General features: G+C 46.5%; 1 protein-coding gene across 1 annotated transcript in view; it reads left to right on the forward strand.

Annotated features, from left to right (window-relative positions):
- Positions 1-3,264: 3,264 nt before the first annotated feature.
- The window catches only part of LOC131288777 (serine proteinase stubble), a 55,669-nt gene continuing 38,013 nt past the window's right edge, over positions 3,265-20,920 (forward strand). Inside the window, exon 1 of the mRNA XM_058317953.1 lies at positions 3,265-3,409. The gene's annotated coding sequence lies outside the window, so the exon portion shown is untranslated. The remainder of the gene's footprint in view (positions 3,410-20,920) is intronic.

The following is a 20,920-nucleotide window of genomic DNA, read 5'->3' on the forward strand; positions in this document are numbered from 1 at the left end:
TTTATTTGGTTGCGCTTTTAAAGCGTTGGGCGATTGAGTGATACCTACCGGCTAATGGTGATTTTATTTCGGCCAGCACTTCAACGCCATACACCACTGTGGTATCCAGACTAGGGTTGCTGAACGATGACCATGTGTTCTGGCCCTTCATCCAGCCGTTCGCCATCGGCGCGTTCGGCTCATCAATCCGATCACCCGCTATCGCTATCGGCAGGGCTGCATCAATCGATCAATCAAAACCGCTATGCCCGCTGTGGGCCGAATGCTGCGTTTAAATGATGCCTTCATGATGCTGCAACTATCGACGGTGCAAACGTACGCCGAAAGCGCCGAATCCCGCTGAAGTCTCGAACGATGGGAAAATGTGGAGATTTTGGGCAACTAATAGAGATCTCTTCAAGAAGGCCTAATCGTATGGTTTCGTAATAAATATCCAGTCTAGATGTAGCACTCCCGCACCCGAGGTATAGATTGACCTTTCCGGGGCAGTTCGATTTGCCCGGTGGCAAAAGTGTAAAACGTGGTGCGATTTAACCTACCTTTTGCACCCTAGGGGTTCGTCGCTTGTTGGAGAAGTCTTTTGATTGTTCGACGGGAAAGCAGCAGTAGCGATGTTTTGTCGGTGTCATTTCTAATTTGGGAGTGCATTTGATGCAAAATGATGTGATATTGTAGGTGGCAGTAGCACATGTTTAATAATATATAACGATTAAAAATAAATGATCAAATCAAATTATGTAACATCACAAAAACACAGATCATTAATATCTGTCAGAATACTTTCTAACGTAGACTGCACTTATAATGTATCGAGTTTTGAAGTTTCATTACGATATTTATTGCTCCACGCAAGTTCCAAACATTGTTCCAACACCAAGTGCTTAGTGAATCGATTTGCCAAGCGACTGTGTTCCCATGGCTACGATTTGTGGTCATCAATATGTACAATCAATCACTTGCAAGGAGTTGCCACGGGCAGATGTCGACAAATGGTTTGCTGTGCAGTTTGCAGGATGGAGCAACCTATCAACGATCGATCCCAAGACTTCCCTGGCCTGCATTGGTTTTGAATCATGTGGAGACGTCTCGCGAGTGATGCTCGTACATTCATTAGGTGCTACCAAGCTACCCGGCACCACGGCTGCTCTGCATAGTGAGAGAGTTGTGCTGCAGTTCCGCGCAGTTGATTTGAACGATGGTGAAGCTTTAACGGCTCAATAAATCATTCGAACTTGTACCATGCAATCCACGGCAGCACATCAGCATCAAACAGTGCACTTGAACATGCACGGGGTACCCCACCATCCGTTCATCGCCCGTTAGAGACAGATTGGCTAATGAGGCTCGAAATGGTTCGTCCCGAGGGATTTGTTACGGGCGTGACACCTCGTTGCTGAAGGGAGCGTCGAGTAAACTTTCTTTGATTCGAGCCTTTAACTGCCTCTAACTTACCTTCGATGACAGGTGTCTAGCGAACTAGACGGGTCCTCAATTTGTTTTTTCTGATAACGATTTAGTTGGAGATTGCCTCTAAACATTTCAATGAAAATTAAACTACAAGAGACAAGGTTCAAATCATTTGATTAAACATTTTCCTTTATTTGGAAATAAGGATGAATTATCACCAATACTTTACTCAATGCAAACCTGTTTCACTTGCAAACTGTGTATATACCTTTCTTGAGTTGTTATTTTATCCCCAACCGATATATCGATTACACGAGGGATAGTCGATGGGGAATTTTTATGCTTCCCAGTTTTCCCATCCCTTTCACATCCATCGCTTCCATCCACATACATCACTCGTAAATGCTGGTGCCCGGAGGGAGTTTATTTGATTTTTGTTTTTATTGTTTTTCGCAAGTACAGTTGCACGCGAGCCTTATTTGTGTAGCGCTGTGCAGCTTCCCGTGGCACGTAGAGTTCCCAGAATCAACCAAAGAACGCAAGCAAGTCGAGCATCTGGCCCAAGGCATGCGCGTTCTGGTATTTGGCGGGGCAAGAAATTCAAAGGCGATCGATCTTGCAGTGTCTGTGCGATGAAAAAAATAAATAAAAACAACCGCAATCTGTGTTTTCACTGGGGAATGTATCGAAAAGGTGTGAACCCAAACGGTGATGGCCTGGTATTCGAAGATATCCATACCGTAAGAGTTACGTTTTTTTTTGTAGTAAACGTAGTTGACGTTTTTAATCGTGTTGGAGAATATACGTTGTTAACGTTCCTTAAAAAGTGATAGTCGGACTCATTAGTCTAAAAGGTGATTAAAAAGTATTTTTAAATTTCATCCAACGAAAATTTCGCATTAAGTTGGTTGTGAAACTTTCTTAGTTAATTATGTTGTTTTAACTTATTGATTTTGTCAATTTTTCTGCAAATTCGGTCTTCGACAGACATTTTTCAGAATAATGACAGGAAGTAGTAGTGTTTTATCACCTCTCACCGTGAACAGAAGGATGTTTTCCCCATTTACTTGCCATAAAAATAAATAAAGAAATTGACCAGCTAAAACAGTTAACAAATGATGGCATGATGCTGTCCACTTAATTATCTCACCAATTTAAGCTGCCGAAAACATCGATGCAAATTACAGTCTCGGAAACAAGCAACATTATTATCGGGTTTGTGTATATAATTTCATTTTTTTTGTTCATGTATTCTTTAGTTTTATTCCTTCTTTCATATATTTGTGCATCGTTTTCCAAGTTAAACTTTTTCTTGATATGATCAAAAAGGAAATCTTGTTGGTGGTAATTTTACCAAAACAACTTTGTTCGAATTTCATCGTTCGCTTTTACTTCTACTCAAGCAACCACTTTCACAACTCGCTCGCGATGTCCAAAACAACGCCATATTCCTTGTCAGCGTTTATCATCATTTATCAGCACCTGCAGGGCGGTCGGGGACCTACACGCCCTTCCAAAAGATCTGCACGATTTAACACTTAGGCACGCTTGCTCTATTCAGACGGCCGCCCGGTGCAAACGTAGACATGCATTAACCTGTGCAACCCCGAAAGCCCCCCGGCGTACGCAGCCGATCCTGTTGAGTTTATTTTCAAACATTGAAGCTTATGCTGCACCCAAAACCTTGTGCTCCAAACGAGCGTACACGCGCTCGCTTCCCGTGCTCGGTTTCGTTTTCCGATGGAATGTCAAAAACAAACCGAATCGGATGTGTTCTCACGTGTTTTAAATTATCGTTCGCTTTCGTTCTCCTTTCCACAGCCGCTTCCACCAGATGCGTCCGGTGCTGGTTTTTCCCGATAGTGCAGCTTCTTTCTTCGTGGTGATCATCGATCGAGAGTGAGTGTCGGTGAAAGATAAACATCGGCGTAAAGGAAACAACGACCGCGAGACACATTAGGATCGTAGAGTTTCGATGGATTGCACACTTCACAGTATCCAGGTATGCTTTGTGGGATGATGGATTGTTAAAGGTGCTTTGGGAAAAACTTGTTTAAATATTGAGTTACAAAATAATACCCTAGTGAATAAATATTACTCTGTTGGCTTGTTTTAAGAAGATGTTTAATAGATTTTCAAGAAAATCAAATAGAGCTGTAAATTGGTTGTAGGATTCAACTGAGCTAAAATAGATCAATTATGCTTTTGAATGTAAATCGTGCAGCTATTTATCTCAGCACCGATGGTATTAATAATAATATTTACCTTGCTGCACACTTTGTTTGGCTTGGAGCAATTTACGTTTGATTTTGTTTGAGCTTCCAGATGTTTTAAAACATCTGATACCGGTCAGCTAACCTTTTGGCAGGACTTTGACCTCTCCGAATGCATAGTGGTCCGGTCCGATCGTCGCGGAAAAAGTCTAGAAACTTAATCCGCAATCATCGCCGTTCGCGTTGAAAGAGAAATCGAGCGGATTTTCGATGTTCGACCGAGATCGACGACGGGCCGGGTGTGTTTTTGGTCGCCTGGAGGTCCAAAATTCGCACAAAATCCATCCAGCACGCCTCGGAGGGAGGAGAAACAGTCCATCCCTTCGCCGCCATGCCGTTTCCACCGGCAAAGGCGCGATTGCATGCCGTCCATCACCTTCGATCGCGAACTGCGATGATGGACGGTGTTATGGAAAGCAAAACAGAAATGTACGAAGAAGCTTGGCTTTTTGTGGCCGCCCCGATTCCACTCCCCTTCCGATGCCGTGCCGATGCAAACTGTCTCTGTTTCTCTTCATCACTTCGGACCCCCTCTCCCGATCCCAATCCCTCGGTAATGCCACCCAAAATGGGTTCAACTTTCCCGCCTGCTGGCAAATGCCAGTTCCTGATTTTTGGCCGGGTGTGGCGGATTTTCGGCCAGTACGTCAAACGTCAAATGGTGCGAGAAGCGACATGAAGCGTGTGTGTGTGTGTGCGTGCTCCGTTGCCGATGACCTACATTCTTCGCCCCCGGCCAGCCCCGGTATCAATCGATATCGGCACGTGAAACCTTGGTCGGGGTCATCTTCCGGTGATCAGGATGCTTTCGCTGCGTTTCTCGTTGTCGGAAAATGTCAACATAACCTTCACTCGGTGGTAGGATTTTTGTCTTAAACCTCCTCCAGCTAAGGAGGGATAATAGATAGCGGATTAGGTGGTCAATTGATGGTGAGTGAATCAGTTTTCTTCTTCGATCTTCCCCTTTTGCCAAACATGTCTGATAACCGCTTTCCATTCCTGGTAGAGGGTTAAGAGGCACGAACTCGGGCCGCAATCCTCCACCAAAATGATCACGGGCCAAACACGACCGGCAAGTATTCCAAATCCAACCGGAACGTCGTGTCAGCAAAAGCCGGCCAGCTGGCCACCGTGCGTGTGTGTGATTCCGCACCCGGTCAGGAACTGCCAATTTTGCGTGTCTTTCGCGTGTGGTTTGGCCGTGCGAAATGTGTGTGACCAGATGGCATGTTTCCGGCGGCCACGGTGACGCGAATGTAACGCACCGGAATTAATGCTTTGCCAGCTCTTTTTTTCCGCGAGCCTCCGATCGATCTCGAGTGGCCCATAAAGAGTGCTCTTGGAGTCGTCCACCGAGGGGGGGAATGCGGGAAGGCGGAAAGGTAAACATCACCGCGAATCGTGCGCAGTGTTTGGCGTGATGATCGGTTTGCGGCGCCGATCGCTGATTAGGGTGCTTCGGTGATTGTTTGTTTGGGAAGGGAATTGTTTCGGCGCTGGCCGGGAGAGAGTGTGTGGCAAGCGGATTGCGATATTCAATTAGCTCTCTTTTTGGAGGAGGGGGGAAACCAAAATTATGCGTTTCCAAGGGCTAGGATGGCGGCGGGGAAGGACTGCCCGAGAGGCCCGGCTAGGCGAAGAAGAAGAAAAGGAAAACGATGTACCCAACATGCCCAACTGGGACAAATATGAACAGTTTTGTGAGCTGGTTTTTGGTACGGGAGTGAAAATGCCGGGCGGCCGCCCCTGGTCGGATTAACAGACCGTGCCGGAAAACTGGACCATATTTAGGGGTAATGTGGCCCGTTTTTTTCTCCCTCCTGGGTTTGCAACGAAAGCTATCAAAATTTGCTATCGCACACTTTGTTTTGTTGTGGTGTCGGTGAGGCAGTTTTTCGTGCGCCAGTGCGTGATTATGCTCCGGCCTATAATCAATTAATGGAAACAAAACAATGAGGCATTGAGTGTGTGTTTTTTTTTTCGGGAGCGAATCGCAGCGGCATCTAATTTTATTGAATCTTTGCTAATTCCAAATTGGATTGTTTACCACCGTCCCAAATTTTTGCTTATGGTTTCAATTGGTTCGACTCGTTGACAGATTTATCTCAGTTAGGTCATCTTAGAGCATGCTTTACAAATCGTTTATTTAATATTGCTCTCTTGGAATCCGGTGTAAAAATAATCATTGCGAACATAACGTGTGACTTCAAACTGTACTAGTTTTTCCGAAGCATATGTCAAATGTTATTTTTGAAATAAATTGCAACTTATATTTTACCATAAATTGAATTAAAACTTATTTCAAACGTAAAAAAATAATGTAGGGAAACGAGAAGGTCATAAGAGGTTAAATTGTTCAGAGCGACATTCAATTGTTTACGAACAAAATGGCCTCCGTTCAATCGATCCAAGCCCATTCTTCGACATCGAAGAGGTCGGATCAACATTTTAGTACTCCTCCTCGTGAGTTCCTTATGGTCGAAGGTAAAAGTTCCCGGTCCCTGATGATAGACCGATGTGCCGTGATATTTCAAACCCCATTCCAGTCCACCGTTGCATCTTCCAGGGGCTGATCGCTCACTGGAAGGCTCAACGACCGTGCCATTAATGTTTCACAATATTTTATTATTCAATTATGGGTCATTTCTGGCCGGCGAAAAAATCGTATACCAGCATCGTCGAAGTGTTGAGAGAGGGCCGATGGTTCGCCTCCCACCTTTCAGGAACCCCGGCGAGGCACGTACACTTCGGGTGATTGACGAAATGGAAAGTGACTTTTAATCTGAGTTCGATCTATAGAAGATCCGGAAGAAACGAAACCTGGCCGTCGAGTTGGAAACGGTGAAGCCTAGACCGAAGCCCATCCTGTACGCCACCAGGAACAACAAATCTAACAGTGTTCGCCAACACGAGAGGGCTCGAAAGAGAAAGCCCACAATGGAACGGGGTCTGTTCGTGGTGGTGGTGGTGCACGCAATGGAGCGAAAGAATAAAATCATAACGCAGCATAAAGGGCGCAACAATGAAAGTGTTAAAAGCGCCAGTTTGCGCAGGGCATGCTATTTCGCTGGCCGAAAGGGGTTTGGGCGAATTGTCATCTATTAGCAGGACACGGAGAAAGCGGATCGTTTTATGTTAATGGCACCGAAGGGAAAGGAGTGACTTTTGAGGGCTCGTCCTCTCGCGGGAGCGGAAGCGCATTTTTTACGAAATCGAATGGCCTACGGATGTGGGATGAAACTTATCTCGCGGGTTGGTGTTAACATCTCATTGGGGAAGTTCTGACCATGAGGACGGTGCGGAAAGTGGGAAATGGGACGGAACTACACTGCTCTGTTTTCACTTTCGTTTAGAGACGGGGTGTGAAATTTGAAACGCTATCGGATCGGAGAAGTAAAGTTGAGATGCACTTTGTGAAAGTAAGAAAAAATGCTTGCATTGAACGTCCGGAAAATGTAAAAACCCAACAAAAACACCTAATTGGAAACAGTTTGCTTATATAATTCCAACACAGGGTAACGGTAAACGGACATGTTGAACGTGCGTTCAGTAAATGTAATAAACAAACCATCGACGCAGAGACCATCCCACATCAGTCGATCAAAAATAATATGATAATTGGACAGCGCTTAAGTTGGAGTTGGGGGTAAAAACAGAAATAGTAGAACACGTGTCAATCGTCGATGACATTATCTTTTCGACATCGGCCGCGTACGTGGCTGGCCCGCAAAGCCCCTCCCGAGCGTGGCTGGGAAGATGCAACATTCCCACTGTCCGGTGTCCACATTCCATTGGGTGCGTTCGGTGTCGACGCAAACCAAACGTGGCCATCCGAGCCCGACCCGTCCTCTAGGGCCGAGATCGATAAAATTACAAATCAATCCTTATCGGTGATACGTGAACCGCTTGCCTTTTCCTCCGGGTTTTCTTCCTGGCCACGCTGGTCATTTCGCTTAACAAATAAATTATCATTCCACTCATGATCGATCGGGAGCGATCGCAATCGCGCGGCCAGCTGGTTGGAAAAAGTGGGCATACAACCAATGTACGGCAATGTCATGGTTGTAGCTTTGTTTTTCCCTCCACCTCTACGAATAGGTGCACCGGTGTTTTCCCTGCTCGCCGTATGATCGATATGACGGTGCTCGGAGGGAAGAAGCGACCCGGTGCGTGATGACAGTGACAGTTCGGCGATCGATGATCGATGTTCGGCCGATGATCAGGTGCGATTGGGTTTCTTCCAAGCGCGCTGCAAGTTCATAAAACTGATGGTCGATTTCTTTCGGGAGGAACGGATCATCACACGGTGGCGACAGGATCCTGATTGAGTCGCAACTTGGTGTTATCGAGGGAATCTGGTTGGTGAAGGCAACAGTTGAGGTTCAACGTACTACTGCTTCCACAAACACACTGAAGTACATTATAAAAGAGCTTTTTATGAGAGAAAAAATTGGAAGACATTTTTTGGTGAACGGCTTTCACATAAATAATTCATTCATGCATCTATCCAAACCTTGTTGTGAAGCAGTGTGTGAAGGAAACATTAAAATAAGTACCCTCATTATGAAAACTTATCACTAATTCCTGGCTTCTGGACTGGTTTCTTTCCGGACTTTATTTTTAAAAAAACCCCATCCGGTAGTCAGTCTTCGCTATGGATATAATTAAATTAACTTGTTTGAGCGACATGAACATCGGTCGGTTGCTCATTTAAAGCGAAATGTGCAAGATCGCCTGCGGGATGGCTTGCAGCGGTGTGTCCACCCTTACATTCCCACGTGGTCTGCGCCCGCGGTCGCTAGTTCGGGTCGAATTTCCCACTCATCTTCGCATTTGGCGGAGGAAATCCGAACGGTCGAGTCGTACTTGAAGCCCTGGGAATTACCTTCCACTGCGATCGCCTTTCCAAGGAAGAGTGAGCGAGAAACATAAAACACTTGCAATTGAGTTCTGTTTTCCTTTCGGGCCATAGTACAGCAGTATGTTTTCACTTTGTTCGTGCCTGCACGTTCGGACATAGTATCGCATCCCAGCGGGCCGGCCGCCATTTGTGGGCAGCATTTATTCCCATGTCCACCCTTTTGGCCACATAATCGCTTCGGTTGCATTCCGAAGCGGGGCAGGATGCGTACTCACTCTTTCATCCGACAGTTCGCTGCTTAGATGCGGCCACTCGAATAGCAGCACTATCATCATCATCGTCATCATCATCATTGGGTGTATTTATTTATTGATCTTTAGGTAGACTGGAGCTTGGTTACACGATGTGGCCGGTTTCCGAGCCGGTGTCGGTGGCAACTGGGATGTTCCGAACCCACGTTCAACCGCTTGCCGGGAAGGCATTATAAATTGCAATCGTAATGGGAGCATGTGTGTGCGATCGTCGGGCCGAGTATTTTTATTAATTCAATTTTATGCTCGCCCTGCCCGCGGGGCGGTTTGTTTCTACTCGTTGCTCGATGCTACTGCATCATGATAAACTGTTTTACAACATCCCGCACCCGTTTGGAATGTGTGGATTAATTGTACGAGGGATGTGGCCGTCGAAGTGTGTGTTGCAGTTTGAGTAGGATTGAAACACGACCACTTTATCATGTATTCATTTGTATTAATATTCCAATTCTAAACTCTTCGCTTTCTAGTCCAATGAAAATTGGTTAAGACCTATTGACATTCTTCCAAGAATGGCCCACATACAGCCGGAAGGGCGCAACGCTAATCTGATGGCCGGAGGTATCATGTAACCGTGCCCGCAATAAATTGCAAATAATTATTATTAATCGTCCACCTTGATCCTCACCCCTCCAGTATCGTTCGGTTTGTTTCTCGCACGCCAGAACGCGTGAAACGGAAGCGCATCGTTCGAATGCACTGGCGCCCCTCCGGCTCGCGATTAACATCGATGGCGCTGATAAATGAATCGAAATGCAGCTGCTGCTGTGCTTTTCATCCCTAGCGCTGGCGTGTGAGTGTTTTTTTATTTTACACCACTATTATTTCACCGGTGCCACGCCGGTGATGCGTAAATCTTCGGTGGAAACTGTCGAGTGGGTTGCAACGCGGTTTGCGAGCTTGTAAAATTATCCCAAGTTCGCACGCACAACCCACAACTCTGCCCAACTTGTAGCGCGCTTTCGCTGCCGTTGGATCGATTTTTCCTGCCTGTCCAACGCCGAAGGGAATAATTGAGATATCATGCACCTTGCGAAAGGCACCAGGGTGATAAACGGGCACGATGAAACGGCGATGCGAACGCCGCGGCTTTTGCCATGTTTGTAGAAGCGGCAATAATTTTGCGTGCTATCGCGACTTGATGTTGAGAGGTACGTGGCTACCGTGCAGCATAAGTGGCGCTTGCAGGTGTCATCCATCAATGGGTTTATGTTTGGTCATGGTTTGCCTTTCAATCTTGCGAATAATGTTTTTAATAGTTATTCGACATAGTGATAAGATAAGGCTCAAAACAACATAACATTTCGCGTGTCATTTGACAGTGTTATGTTGGAAAACTTTTACAAAGCTTAAATCGGATGCTTAATGATTGGCAAAAGGCGGCAATAAATAAAAAGCTTCCCAACCCATGAAAACACTTACATAAATGGGAACTTTCAATTTTTGCACCGAGGGCACCATTTTTCCTCCACATTAATGTTAGTTTCTCTCCCATCAACGGCAAAAAACAATTACCCAATGCTATAAGTAATAAAATAAAATCATTTAAGTACCAAACCGCTCGGAGTACGTTGAAAATGTAAGTACACCTGTACCGTCCAACCAATGAGCCTTTTGTGTTAATACGCGTCAATTTGTTCCATCACTTTCTTCGTGGTCGAGCCCTCGGTGCCGCGGCATTACAATATTCTCCGTTCACTCGCGGCGGGGTTGAACGTTCAAATGTCCAATTAAACACTTCACTCGAAACGATCATGTCGGGCCCTTCCGACCCGCTGCTATCGAATTAATTCCCCCGGCCTCCGCCGGCGGTAGGATCATTGCGAGAGTCCTCCTAAACATGGGGTATTATTTCGAATTCATTCATGTTCATTGCTCAATTTCTCTTTCAACAACTGGCTCGGCAAGCTTTGCGTCTTGGAGAAACGGAAGTGGGAGGGAGGGGACGTCTTGTGTACGACGATAAGGAAAGCAAAAACAGAAGAAAACCTATCCATTTCATGGATTGCTTTCTTCGGTCCGAAGCGAAAGGGAACCAAATATCCCAAGGCTATCAATCAGTTTTTTGCCGCACCGAGCGGCAGCTCACGGCCGGTCGTGCCGTACCGAAGGTCAAGGTTGTGTTGGTTAGAACACAATCGAGCCTTTTCTAACACCTGATATTACTCGACAGTGTCCGTCGTGCTGCAATGGACCCTTTCCGTCTGCTGCCTTAAGCCTTCCTGTCTTGCATGCGCGGTCCCTAATTATCACCTTCCAGTGGAATCTCGTGATGCGAGAGGTTCTGCTTAACACACTCATCACATCGCTTCATTTCTGTGTGCTGTAAGAAGTCTTTGTGGCTTGCTTTTCGTCGAAAAAATGGATAGACTGCGATTGAAAACACAAAAAAACATCACATTACGTAGAGCATAATATGGAAGAAAGTTGAAGTAAAAAACTAGATTACGTGCTGTAATAGAAGAACTTATTGTCGATATCTGTTACAAATCGAGCGAATCGTTGAACTAGAGCTCGATAAGGAAAAGTTGCGAACGAAAGAGCACAAATTTGCTGCCATGATTTCCTTATGATTCAAAAGATTTCAATGCGTGGTAAAGCGAGGAACCTTGGCAATGTTGGTGATTAAATTTTGGTTGAAATTAAATTTCTTATAGATTTTTATTACAAAAGAAATACAAACAATGGAAAAGCAAGAAAAGAGCAAATAAAAAGTAGACTTGGGAAAAAATGTATTGATTGAAAAGCAATGCATTCTAAGTACTTCTGAGGACTGTGCTCCATGACGACTCGCCGAAGCATCTCTGCAACATTGTTGCCCGGATTCCCGTTCGTCCACAAGTTGATGGCGCCGGACCGTGGTAGGGTCGCCAGCAACACACCGCAGAAACTGCACTAATTTTCCGCGACCGGTTCGGTGCAACCAGCGCAAACGACCGCAGCGCGACTGCGCCGGTAAGCACTTCGGTATTGGGTGGACTTCATTAATTACAACATTACAACCGTTCCAACGAGACTGTCAATGACCAGTCAGAAATCTATCTGCGTCCGGGCGCGGGAAACGGGACCGGATAAAGAAACCGTACCCCGCGGTGCGAATCTGTGCCACCGCGTTATGACGAGGAACTTCAGCCTAAAAGCGCCTGATTAATGATCACTTATCAAGCGAGCCCTGCATTTACGTAGGGAGGCGTTGTGCAGCCTCACGTAACCTCCCGTCACCAAAAAAAAAAAAACCGCACACAAACTGTCGTCCACGGGCAGTGAGGGTTGTTTTCTGCTTTCTTCGTTGCTTAAGTGCCGTGCGGTGTAGGTCCTATCGAAATACGAGTGGCTGAATCCCGTAATTTGTGCGAATGAAGTCCCACCGGACCCATACTTGCAACAATGTGTCCCCTATCGTTAGGGCCGTGCTTATGGTTGCGGTCAACATATGGGGCTTCTTCGTGGCGTGAGAAAACATAGTGCTCTCTTACCGAATCGGATGGTGCGGCTCATCTTCCCGTACGCATCGCACCTAGTTTAGATTTCCGGGAACTGTGGTCGTCCCTCATGTGTGTCATATGTACGCGTCTACCCTATGATATCTTTGTGGCAGGAAGACATAAACCGTACCATATTCATTGAGTATATTTTGCGTTAAGCAATTACCGCGGTCCAAACACTTCTTTCCTATTCTTTGTAGCGGACGCCGGATAGACACACATTAGTGGACGCCATTGTAATTAATCGTGTGGTAAACCGAGATAGTAAAAATAAAATGTGTAACGGTTGTTTGATAAAGTAATTTTAATAAGAAATTTAATTACTGACACGAACAGACATTCTGTAATCTTTATATTATTGAGTCAAATGGAAAGCGTTAAACTGTTCTCTGTTGAGAAAGAAGAACTGGATTAGATCCATTAGATCCATTGCTAATGTTGCTTATTTTCCATAGTGCCGCGTGCAGTTAACAAGCATCATTTTGCTGTGTGCTAATAGAGTCTGACGTTCTGGACTTCACCTGGAACCGTTTCATTGGCTTTTGCAATCGGAAACTTGATGCGTCTAGAACACAACGGAATCCGCACGTAACTGTACAATACGTACATCCATTTCCTCAGCTATCTTCACGGATTACCAGATGCTTGGAATGGCTTAAGAACGTAGAACAAATACTAATCCAAACCAAACGAACAGACCAAAGGTATTTCTCTACGCGTGTTCAGCGTGTCTCTAGAGTGTTCAGCGAACCTACCGGGGCTTCAAATGACATAAAGATTTATGGGTTTACTCAGTGTCGTTAGCTTTAGCCACGGTCTCGTTACAATAAAACTACGCAACGCAGGTCCACGCTTTCCCGGCTCTTGATGAATGGTCAAAAAATGGACAGTTTTGAGTAATATCGTACTGTTTACAACGCCTTCAGCCATTTTTCTGTAGCACCATGCTTACGGCGCGTTCCTAATTGAATGGTTTTTAATGAAATTTCTTCGCTCAACGCAATTGGCAATAGCAAACACGAGCGAGGGGGTGAGAAACAAAACGTTCGCCGATTAAAACTAATAACGAACTGCCAACGGTGTGCAATAAATCAGACCTCGCTGCGGTTTGAAGCTGGTGACGGCTATGACTCGGACAACATGGGTCGAGACGCTCCATAGCGACGATGGCATTCTCGACCCGGTGATGAATGGTTTTAGGGAGCTATATCGTTGCTAGCGTGCGTTTAGTAGACGGAATACGCTACAAGGATAAAGGAAGTATGTCCGATGCTTGCACATTCCAGGAGATGGTGAAGGTGCTCAGCTCAATAACCTGAATGAAAAGAGTGTTGGAAACCGGGGGGAAAAGAGGTTGATTGATAACGAGAGTGTTATTTAAATTTATGGATTATCCACCGGCAATTGGAGAACACACTTCCAGCCTGAAGGGCACAACGAGTGCAATAATTCTTGAGAATCGGATTTGCTAGCAGGAATGCCGACTGAAACGGGCATGAAACGTAAACAAGTATCTTCGTTAAAGAAAGCAAATAAGTTGTTATCATAGGAGAAAAAAAACATACACACACTGGGTAGAACCTACGAGCCTTGGGTTTAAAGGATGCCGTCGAATAGATTTTCTTGCCTCGTTGAGCCCAAGGAAAACTCCAATGGAGAGGGGAACGAAGGAGATGGACATGGAAACCCTTCCTTGTCACATCGACATCACTATTGCCGATTTATGGTGACGGTTTTGCTGGTATCGGTTTCAGCATACTCGACAGCTAATGGCAAGCGCAAAAACCGGATCTGTCGTTCGCTACAGGTGAGAATTCTGCAGCACGGCGGGTATGTGCCCCAGGAGAGGGTTCACCGTCGTAATTATAACGATTACGCAAACGTTTGTCGAGTGCCGTTGCCTGAAGCAAGGATTCGTGGCATTAAACTGTTATTCGATTTTATTTTCTGAGATGCAAACAAAATAGGCATCGAAAGCCGCTTTGATTGGAATATCTGATTCTGTCACGTGGCACCTTGAAGAGGCTTTGGCGGATGTAAAATGGATATATCTAGAAAAATATACTCTTTTGCTGCACAACATCCGTCAGGGCATTGTTGTCAAAATGAATGAACAAACCTTCTGACAAACGAACCGCTCCCTTTTGCGATGCCAAGGATCGGATAAGAGAAAACAATATTGCACCGAATAAAGGATGCAATTGAGATCACGATAACATCTTGATCAAATGATAGACTGTTTGGAATCATAAATATGTTCATTGACCGACCGGTTTTGCATATCGTTGTTGGAACTTGGTTTCTTGCTGCTTACAATTTGCTTCATCGCCAACAAATTGTGGTATATTTTATGACAACCGTTTAAGAATTGTTACAGTAGAGATATTTCTTTCGAGACATTGCAATGCTTGCGGTGCTTGTGGTTTTGTGGTATTTTGATGGCCACTTGCCTTTCACCACTTCGCAACGAAAAAAGTCTCCGCCTGGTCACCGTCGAATCGTGCGACCCATCATCGTCGTAAGAAATTCGTGACATTTTCCACTCATCGCTTTCTTCCCGGCGGCACCAAAACCCGGTAGCCGAATGTTTCCCTTGACAAGTGTTGAAATCGGGGATGGACCACCACAAAAAGGGCTTGTCGGATGCTTTTCCCACCCTCCCGACAGGGGGGTGGGGGACCACCCGGAACCGTGGTGAAGCATTAACCAGAGGCCGTGGTTGGTGACCATCCGATATGCTCGGGAAACCGAGACTAACGTGCGGCAGCTTTCGTCTGTCGTCGAGCAAAAGGAACGAAGACGACGACGATGGGCCAAATAAATTGAAAAATAAAAACCAGAAACATTTACTCATCATTTACACTTATCTTCAGCGCGACCGCATTATGCGCACCGTCCGCTCTAGGCGCACGGAGGAAGCTAATTTTCCCGCAATTAATTAAAGTGTGTTTATGCCCGACACAAAACCAGTTCGGGTAGATTAAGCAGAGGGGGAAAAAGACTCGCTAAGGTTGCGTGCGCATAAATCAGAGCGGACACTATCTCAAACGATGGAAATTAAAGTGAACTCGCCGGATGCGATACCGAACATTGATATGCATACGTTTGTGAAGGGATAGTTGTATGCATATTTTTTATTTGTACTTTGTCTATATGCTCGTGTAATTTTATATTTGTGAGATCTGTTGAATTGTAATTTGTGAACCTAATTTTAGTTCCAATGCTTACATTTTCAATAGTATTTGAATTTTTAGCAAATGCTCTCATAATTCTTACTCCTTAACATTAAATGTTTATTGCTGTATTTTCCCAATTCAAACAAATGATCTCCTGCCGATTTTTTGAAAACACCATTACTGTGTCTGAAGTGCCGTTGTGATTCGATTTGTTATCGCCATCGGCGGTAAAATAGTCCGCCAGCCCAAGCAGTTCCTATGCATGTTTTGTTTACACGACTCTGATCGACGGAACGGATCGCCGGAAGGTGGTGATCATGGCTTCACGCCTGTCGCAAACTGATCCACTTATCCGCGCCAGCTGGTAGTGGTGGTAGCTGTAGATGGTATCGTATCGATCGGCTCTCCGGGCCGCTAAACAGCTGCCGACGACCGGGCCCGGTTTTCCCGGACCGGGCATCGTAATATTCAAATGAGCGCGCCAATCAATTAGATATATTATCATAATCGAACCATTTGCTGCCGCTAGGAATGGGAATTTCTCCGACCTTCATGCGTGTTCGGCCCCCCCCCCCCCCCCCCCCCCCCCCCCCCCCGTCAGCGACTGACCCCTCGCTGGGCAGGCCCGTTTTCCCTTCCGATCGGCAGCCGATGATTGATGAGCTATTGCTCAATCGTATGATTGTTGCGTAAGCGTTCCTCCTCGGTGTGAATGGACGTAATGAACATGCGAACCGAGCGACAAACGACGTCCCGGGCCGGGTTGGAACCCGTTAGGTTTTGCTAGCGGAACGGGTTAACCCGGGAGGTGATCAGATTCGGGTGAAAATCGATTGACTCACCGGGTTGCGCTAAGGTGTCGTTGCCAGTGACCTTCCTACACATTGGTCATGCTCGCGGGCGTGTCGAACCTTTGCGGGAAGGAAAATGGGGAAAATGATCTGTGGTTCGTCGCTTTTGCTGCTTGAGCGAGATGTCCAAACACTGCCCACCTATGGTTCGGCTGCCCCAACTGCTTCGACCGAGCTGTCTTTGCTGCCGTTAAACAAGTCGAGTCAATCGGGCCCCCCTCCGAGGCACAGAAGCGGCCACAACGGTGGCTTGGCAGGCCTTGTCCTATCCTAGGGTCGCTGATAACGATCGTTTCGGTGTCGCTTAGTACGCTTCCAGGTCCGAGGGAGCGACGAAACGTTGAAGCTGTTCAACTACCGCAGGAGACCTTAGATGCTGAGATGCTGCACACGATAAGATGCAGCGAGACGTTGGTCAGCACCGTTAGTCAGCTCTGAAGTTGGGTCTGGTTCACGCCTGGTGCTTGCGTTAATTAGACGCGTTTACGCGTGACGTTGTTTTCAGGTTGCCTTATCTAATCATCGATGAGCGTCGCTTAAGTTTTGATGGTAACGTGTTTCGTTCTCGGTGTGGGCAATTTTGATGTAATACTACTTTCACTGCATGTCTGCGTGAGGAGCACAACAACGCACCCACCGTACAAAGGATTTACTGCGCTTCGGTGAAAATGAAATCGATCAACGCGTAATAATTGCACCCTTTCCCTCCTCCCCTTTCGTAGGCCCTAACGGGACGGACGGAGTTTTCATCAGTCGATGCTACTCCGCAACGGAGGGAAACGATTTCAATTATGCTCGCGTCGTAGTTTTGCAGAAGGATTTTTTCTCGTGGCACCGTATTATAGCAGGATGCAACTAACTCTGCCAATGGCATCTTCAACGGTCGTTCAAATTTTTCAATCAATCTGTACCTGGTGGCTAATTACTGCAAACATGGCTATACGACTGCAAAACAGCCCGCAAGGTCAAATGATCTAACGGTCGAGATCAATGAAGGAAGCATGCCTTCTAATAACAGATTGCGAGGAGTTAGTTGATACTCGCAACATTGATAACAGAGCACGGCATCCGTAATGGTCCATAATGTGGCACTAATAGATCCGGTAGTGGACGTCGTTCCCAAGCTCTTGGTGGGTTCGAGCATAGATATGGCAACATGTGTTTGTCCTTTCAATGAAATCATTCATGTTCATTCAACATTCGTTAAACTTTTTCTCTATATTTATTTCCAAAAATGGGGATTCTTACTAGGTTTCTGTTTGATGCTCTGAGAAAGTAACAGTAAAATCTCTTTTTCTGGTAAAATTTTTGTTTGATAATAATAAATTTATTGTAAATTATTTATTAAATATTCATTTGACTAATTTCGTGATTTGAACAAACAGAATTAATTACTTAAATAGCGTAAGATTATTTTATTCCTAAAAGAATATACACATGCAATGTGCATAGCTGGAGCGAACGCAGAGTGCAGCTGCAAGCGTTGAAGCTTTTATGATCCAGACCACTCAAATACGCCTGCGGGAATGGCGGCTCGCTCAAAACCAACCAGTTTTCCCATTCCTTCTGGAAACCTAGGCCTCCAAGGAACTGCCACACCCGTAAACAGTTCATTTGCGCGTGCGGCAAAGTTTATGGGCTGTCGGTTGTCGGTCATTTACCGCGAACGCGATTTGCCGTTTGTCCGCAACGCAAGGCACCCACAACAGTTATGCAACTAACCTAGAAAAAAACATCGCTCAAAATGGGAAGTCAGTCAGTCAGTCGGTCGGCTTCGCTCACGTGAGGCTAATAAGATTCCCTGCGCACTACATCCGGTGCGCTGCAGGCCGGGGGTCTGCGCTAGGAATGCGCCTAACCGGTGCATTCTGGAGCGCTTGTACCGTTTGTCTGCGTCGGACGTAATCGATCGCCACTTCGGACGCCGGATTCGGGTACCGGGCGAGACCGGAAAGGAAACCGCAAACGCATTCCGTGAGGGAGCGAAAAAAATGATGCCATGGCTATGGCAAAACCAAAAAAACGAGAACACATGCCACCACGCGAAACCACACAAGTTCACCCACTTCCTTCAGCCCGAGCGCATTATCCGAAGCCGGCACGCAAATTATCCCTGAAACCGATCGTTTACGCCCGAAACGGTTTTGGGGGGAAAATTATGGTAAAACCCGAAACGGGCACCAACTGAAAACCACCGTCGAACCACCGGGTCAGCGTTCGATGGGCAAAGATTTTCCATCCCTCTCTCCCCCCTCACCCCGACGGCCTTCGTTTAACGCAATGAGATGCGTTCGATTAAATCGAGCTGCGCCAAAGTGATACTTACATCAGAACCAACAACGCGCTTGGCGGTATCGGTTACGCCCGCGCCCTGCAAACATATGCAAACGGGACAACGGGATCGATCGAATGATAGCAATTAGTGGTGGAGGCTGCTGACGCACACTGCCACGATTGGCCCCATCTCTTAGACGAAAGGGAATCGCACCCGACGAAGGAGGAAAAAAGTTTGCGTGGAGGCGCAAACGTTTGGCGAACCCGACGCGTCCAATAACAAATAGCTGTACCTAATAGGCCGCGGTCCCTAATGGCCGGTGTTCTGCACCGATTCGAGCGCCAATCGGGCGAGGGATGCGTGCAAAAATGAAACCAATCGAAGCGGGGGTAAAATCAAACCCATAAACACCTCCATTATACATCTGGAGCAGCATGTGGTTCGTTTTTTTGTTTTTCCTTCTTGCTCCCGTTCAGGATCCCATTTACATTGCCTCCCCTTCCCCCTTCCGGCCACGACGTGACAAACGTGTGAAAAATCTCATTTACTTGTTTACCATGCTTGGAAGCAGATGATGGATGCCGAGCAGGTTGTAATTGCTTATATCGATTTGTTTCCTACGATAGCACCATTTGTTTAATGAGGATGGAGGTGTAACAAGCAAACAGAATTGTCCCTAGAAAGTAGTTTCCACATGATCGGTGACTGTACGAGGAAAACGTTTAGGTTGTAGTCAATTAATGTACACACTTTTCATTTACAGTTCCAGTTGATTGCTTTACGCTCCACATTGGCTTATGTGAAATGATGAAAGATGTGACAAATCACTTCAAAGTCCGCAGAATCTCATTAAAAGTGTTCACTTCATTATGAAATTGTAAAACTGAACCAATTATGGGTATGATCAGTGGGGAAAATAATATAACTTACCACAGTTTCCATTAATCCAACTCGTCAAGACAAGTCGATCGGGACTGACACAAATGACTCGTCGATCGATGGTTCCATTTTTAGCACCCGGATTCTGCACCATCTCCGGCCGCATTAGCCCTTTGGGAAAAATGGACTCGACTTCGGAGAACAGTTTCCCCGCCTCCCTCCCGCCGCTGCTGCTGCTGCTGCTGCTGCAAAAGTTGCTCCCGACAGCTTGTTTGTTTCCTTTCGCATTGGTCTGCCCTCCCCCCACGTCAGATGCGCAATCGTGCCGGCTGAACATTTAATTGCTGGACACGCAAAATGAAATCGAATCCAATCCGTGCCCGGGGACCGCACTGGACCGGAGAAATCCTAACACCGTCCGTGGCCACGGCTGGTTCGCTACAGGTTTGCGTGTGACTTGTCCGTTTTCGTGCCGAACAGACCCCCAGGTCGCCAGCCTTCCCGCCGAGGGCTTCGCCAGCGCCCTCGCAGCCGAAAACGAAAGAGAAACTGATTGTTACTAATCACTCCGCCGTTCGTGGCGGCTTCTTCTGCTTCTTCGGGTGGTGAGATTTCTTCCCCCTCCTCTCTACACGCTGTCCGGTTGGCGTTGCAAGTTGAGACAGCTTCTCGCGAACATGTCTACACGGCTTAGGCTCGCACAACACCGCGGACATTGCTCGCCAGCGACGACAACGACGATGATGGTGGTGTTGATGATGATGATGATGATTGGCATTCCAAAGCGCCGGAACCGGACTCCGGCGGGCTGCTCCGGTGTAGCTTTCTTCTGGCCATCCTATCGAGGGGGGTCCGCTTAAATGGTCAGCTGGTCCCAAGGACTCCTGGTCTGCCGCCAAACCGACAATGGGGCTTCCCGTTTACTGATGGACTGTCCACCGGACGACAGTTCCAGTCCCGGCCCGGCAAGGTGCTTCAATTGTAAAACCAGTACTCGCCCCCAGACTGCGCCTGCAGATTGTGCTTTTAATTAGAAGCATCAAATAAAAACAAATACACCGGCCGGTTAGTGATGGCCGTCGTTCGGTTTTGTTGCGCCATTCGACGCAGAAGTGCAGTTACAGTGTTTCTTTTATGATCACCTGCCCGCAGGAGTGGCCACGAAGGAGAGAGAGAGAAAGAGCGGAAAGGTTTAGTAACCTGCCGGGAGTCTATCTCCCCAGCCAGGACTGCTGCTCATTAGCTCGATAAGAGGTGCTGTTTGCATATTTCGCTTTATCCCTGGCGATTGCTCATTATCGTTGATTTATCGTACCGAACGACATTCGGCCTCGTTACGCAAAAACGTAGAAATACAGTGGGGCAGCAGATCGGAATGGCTCGGAAGTCATTTGGCGTCCCG

This window comes from Anopheles ziemanni, chromosome 3 (assembly GCF_943734765.1).
Source record: "Anopheles ziemanni chromosome 3, idAnoZiCoDA_A2_x.2, whole genome shotgun sequence".
NCBI lineage: Eukaryota > Metazoa > Arthropoda > Insecta > Diptera > Culicidae > Anopheles > Anopheles ziemanni.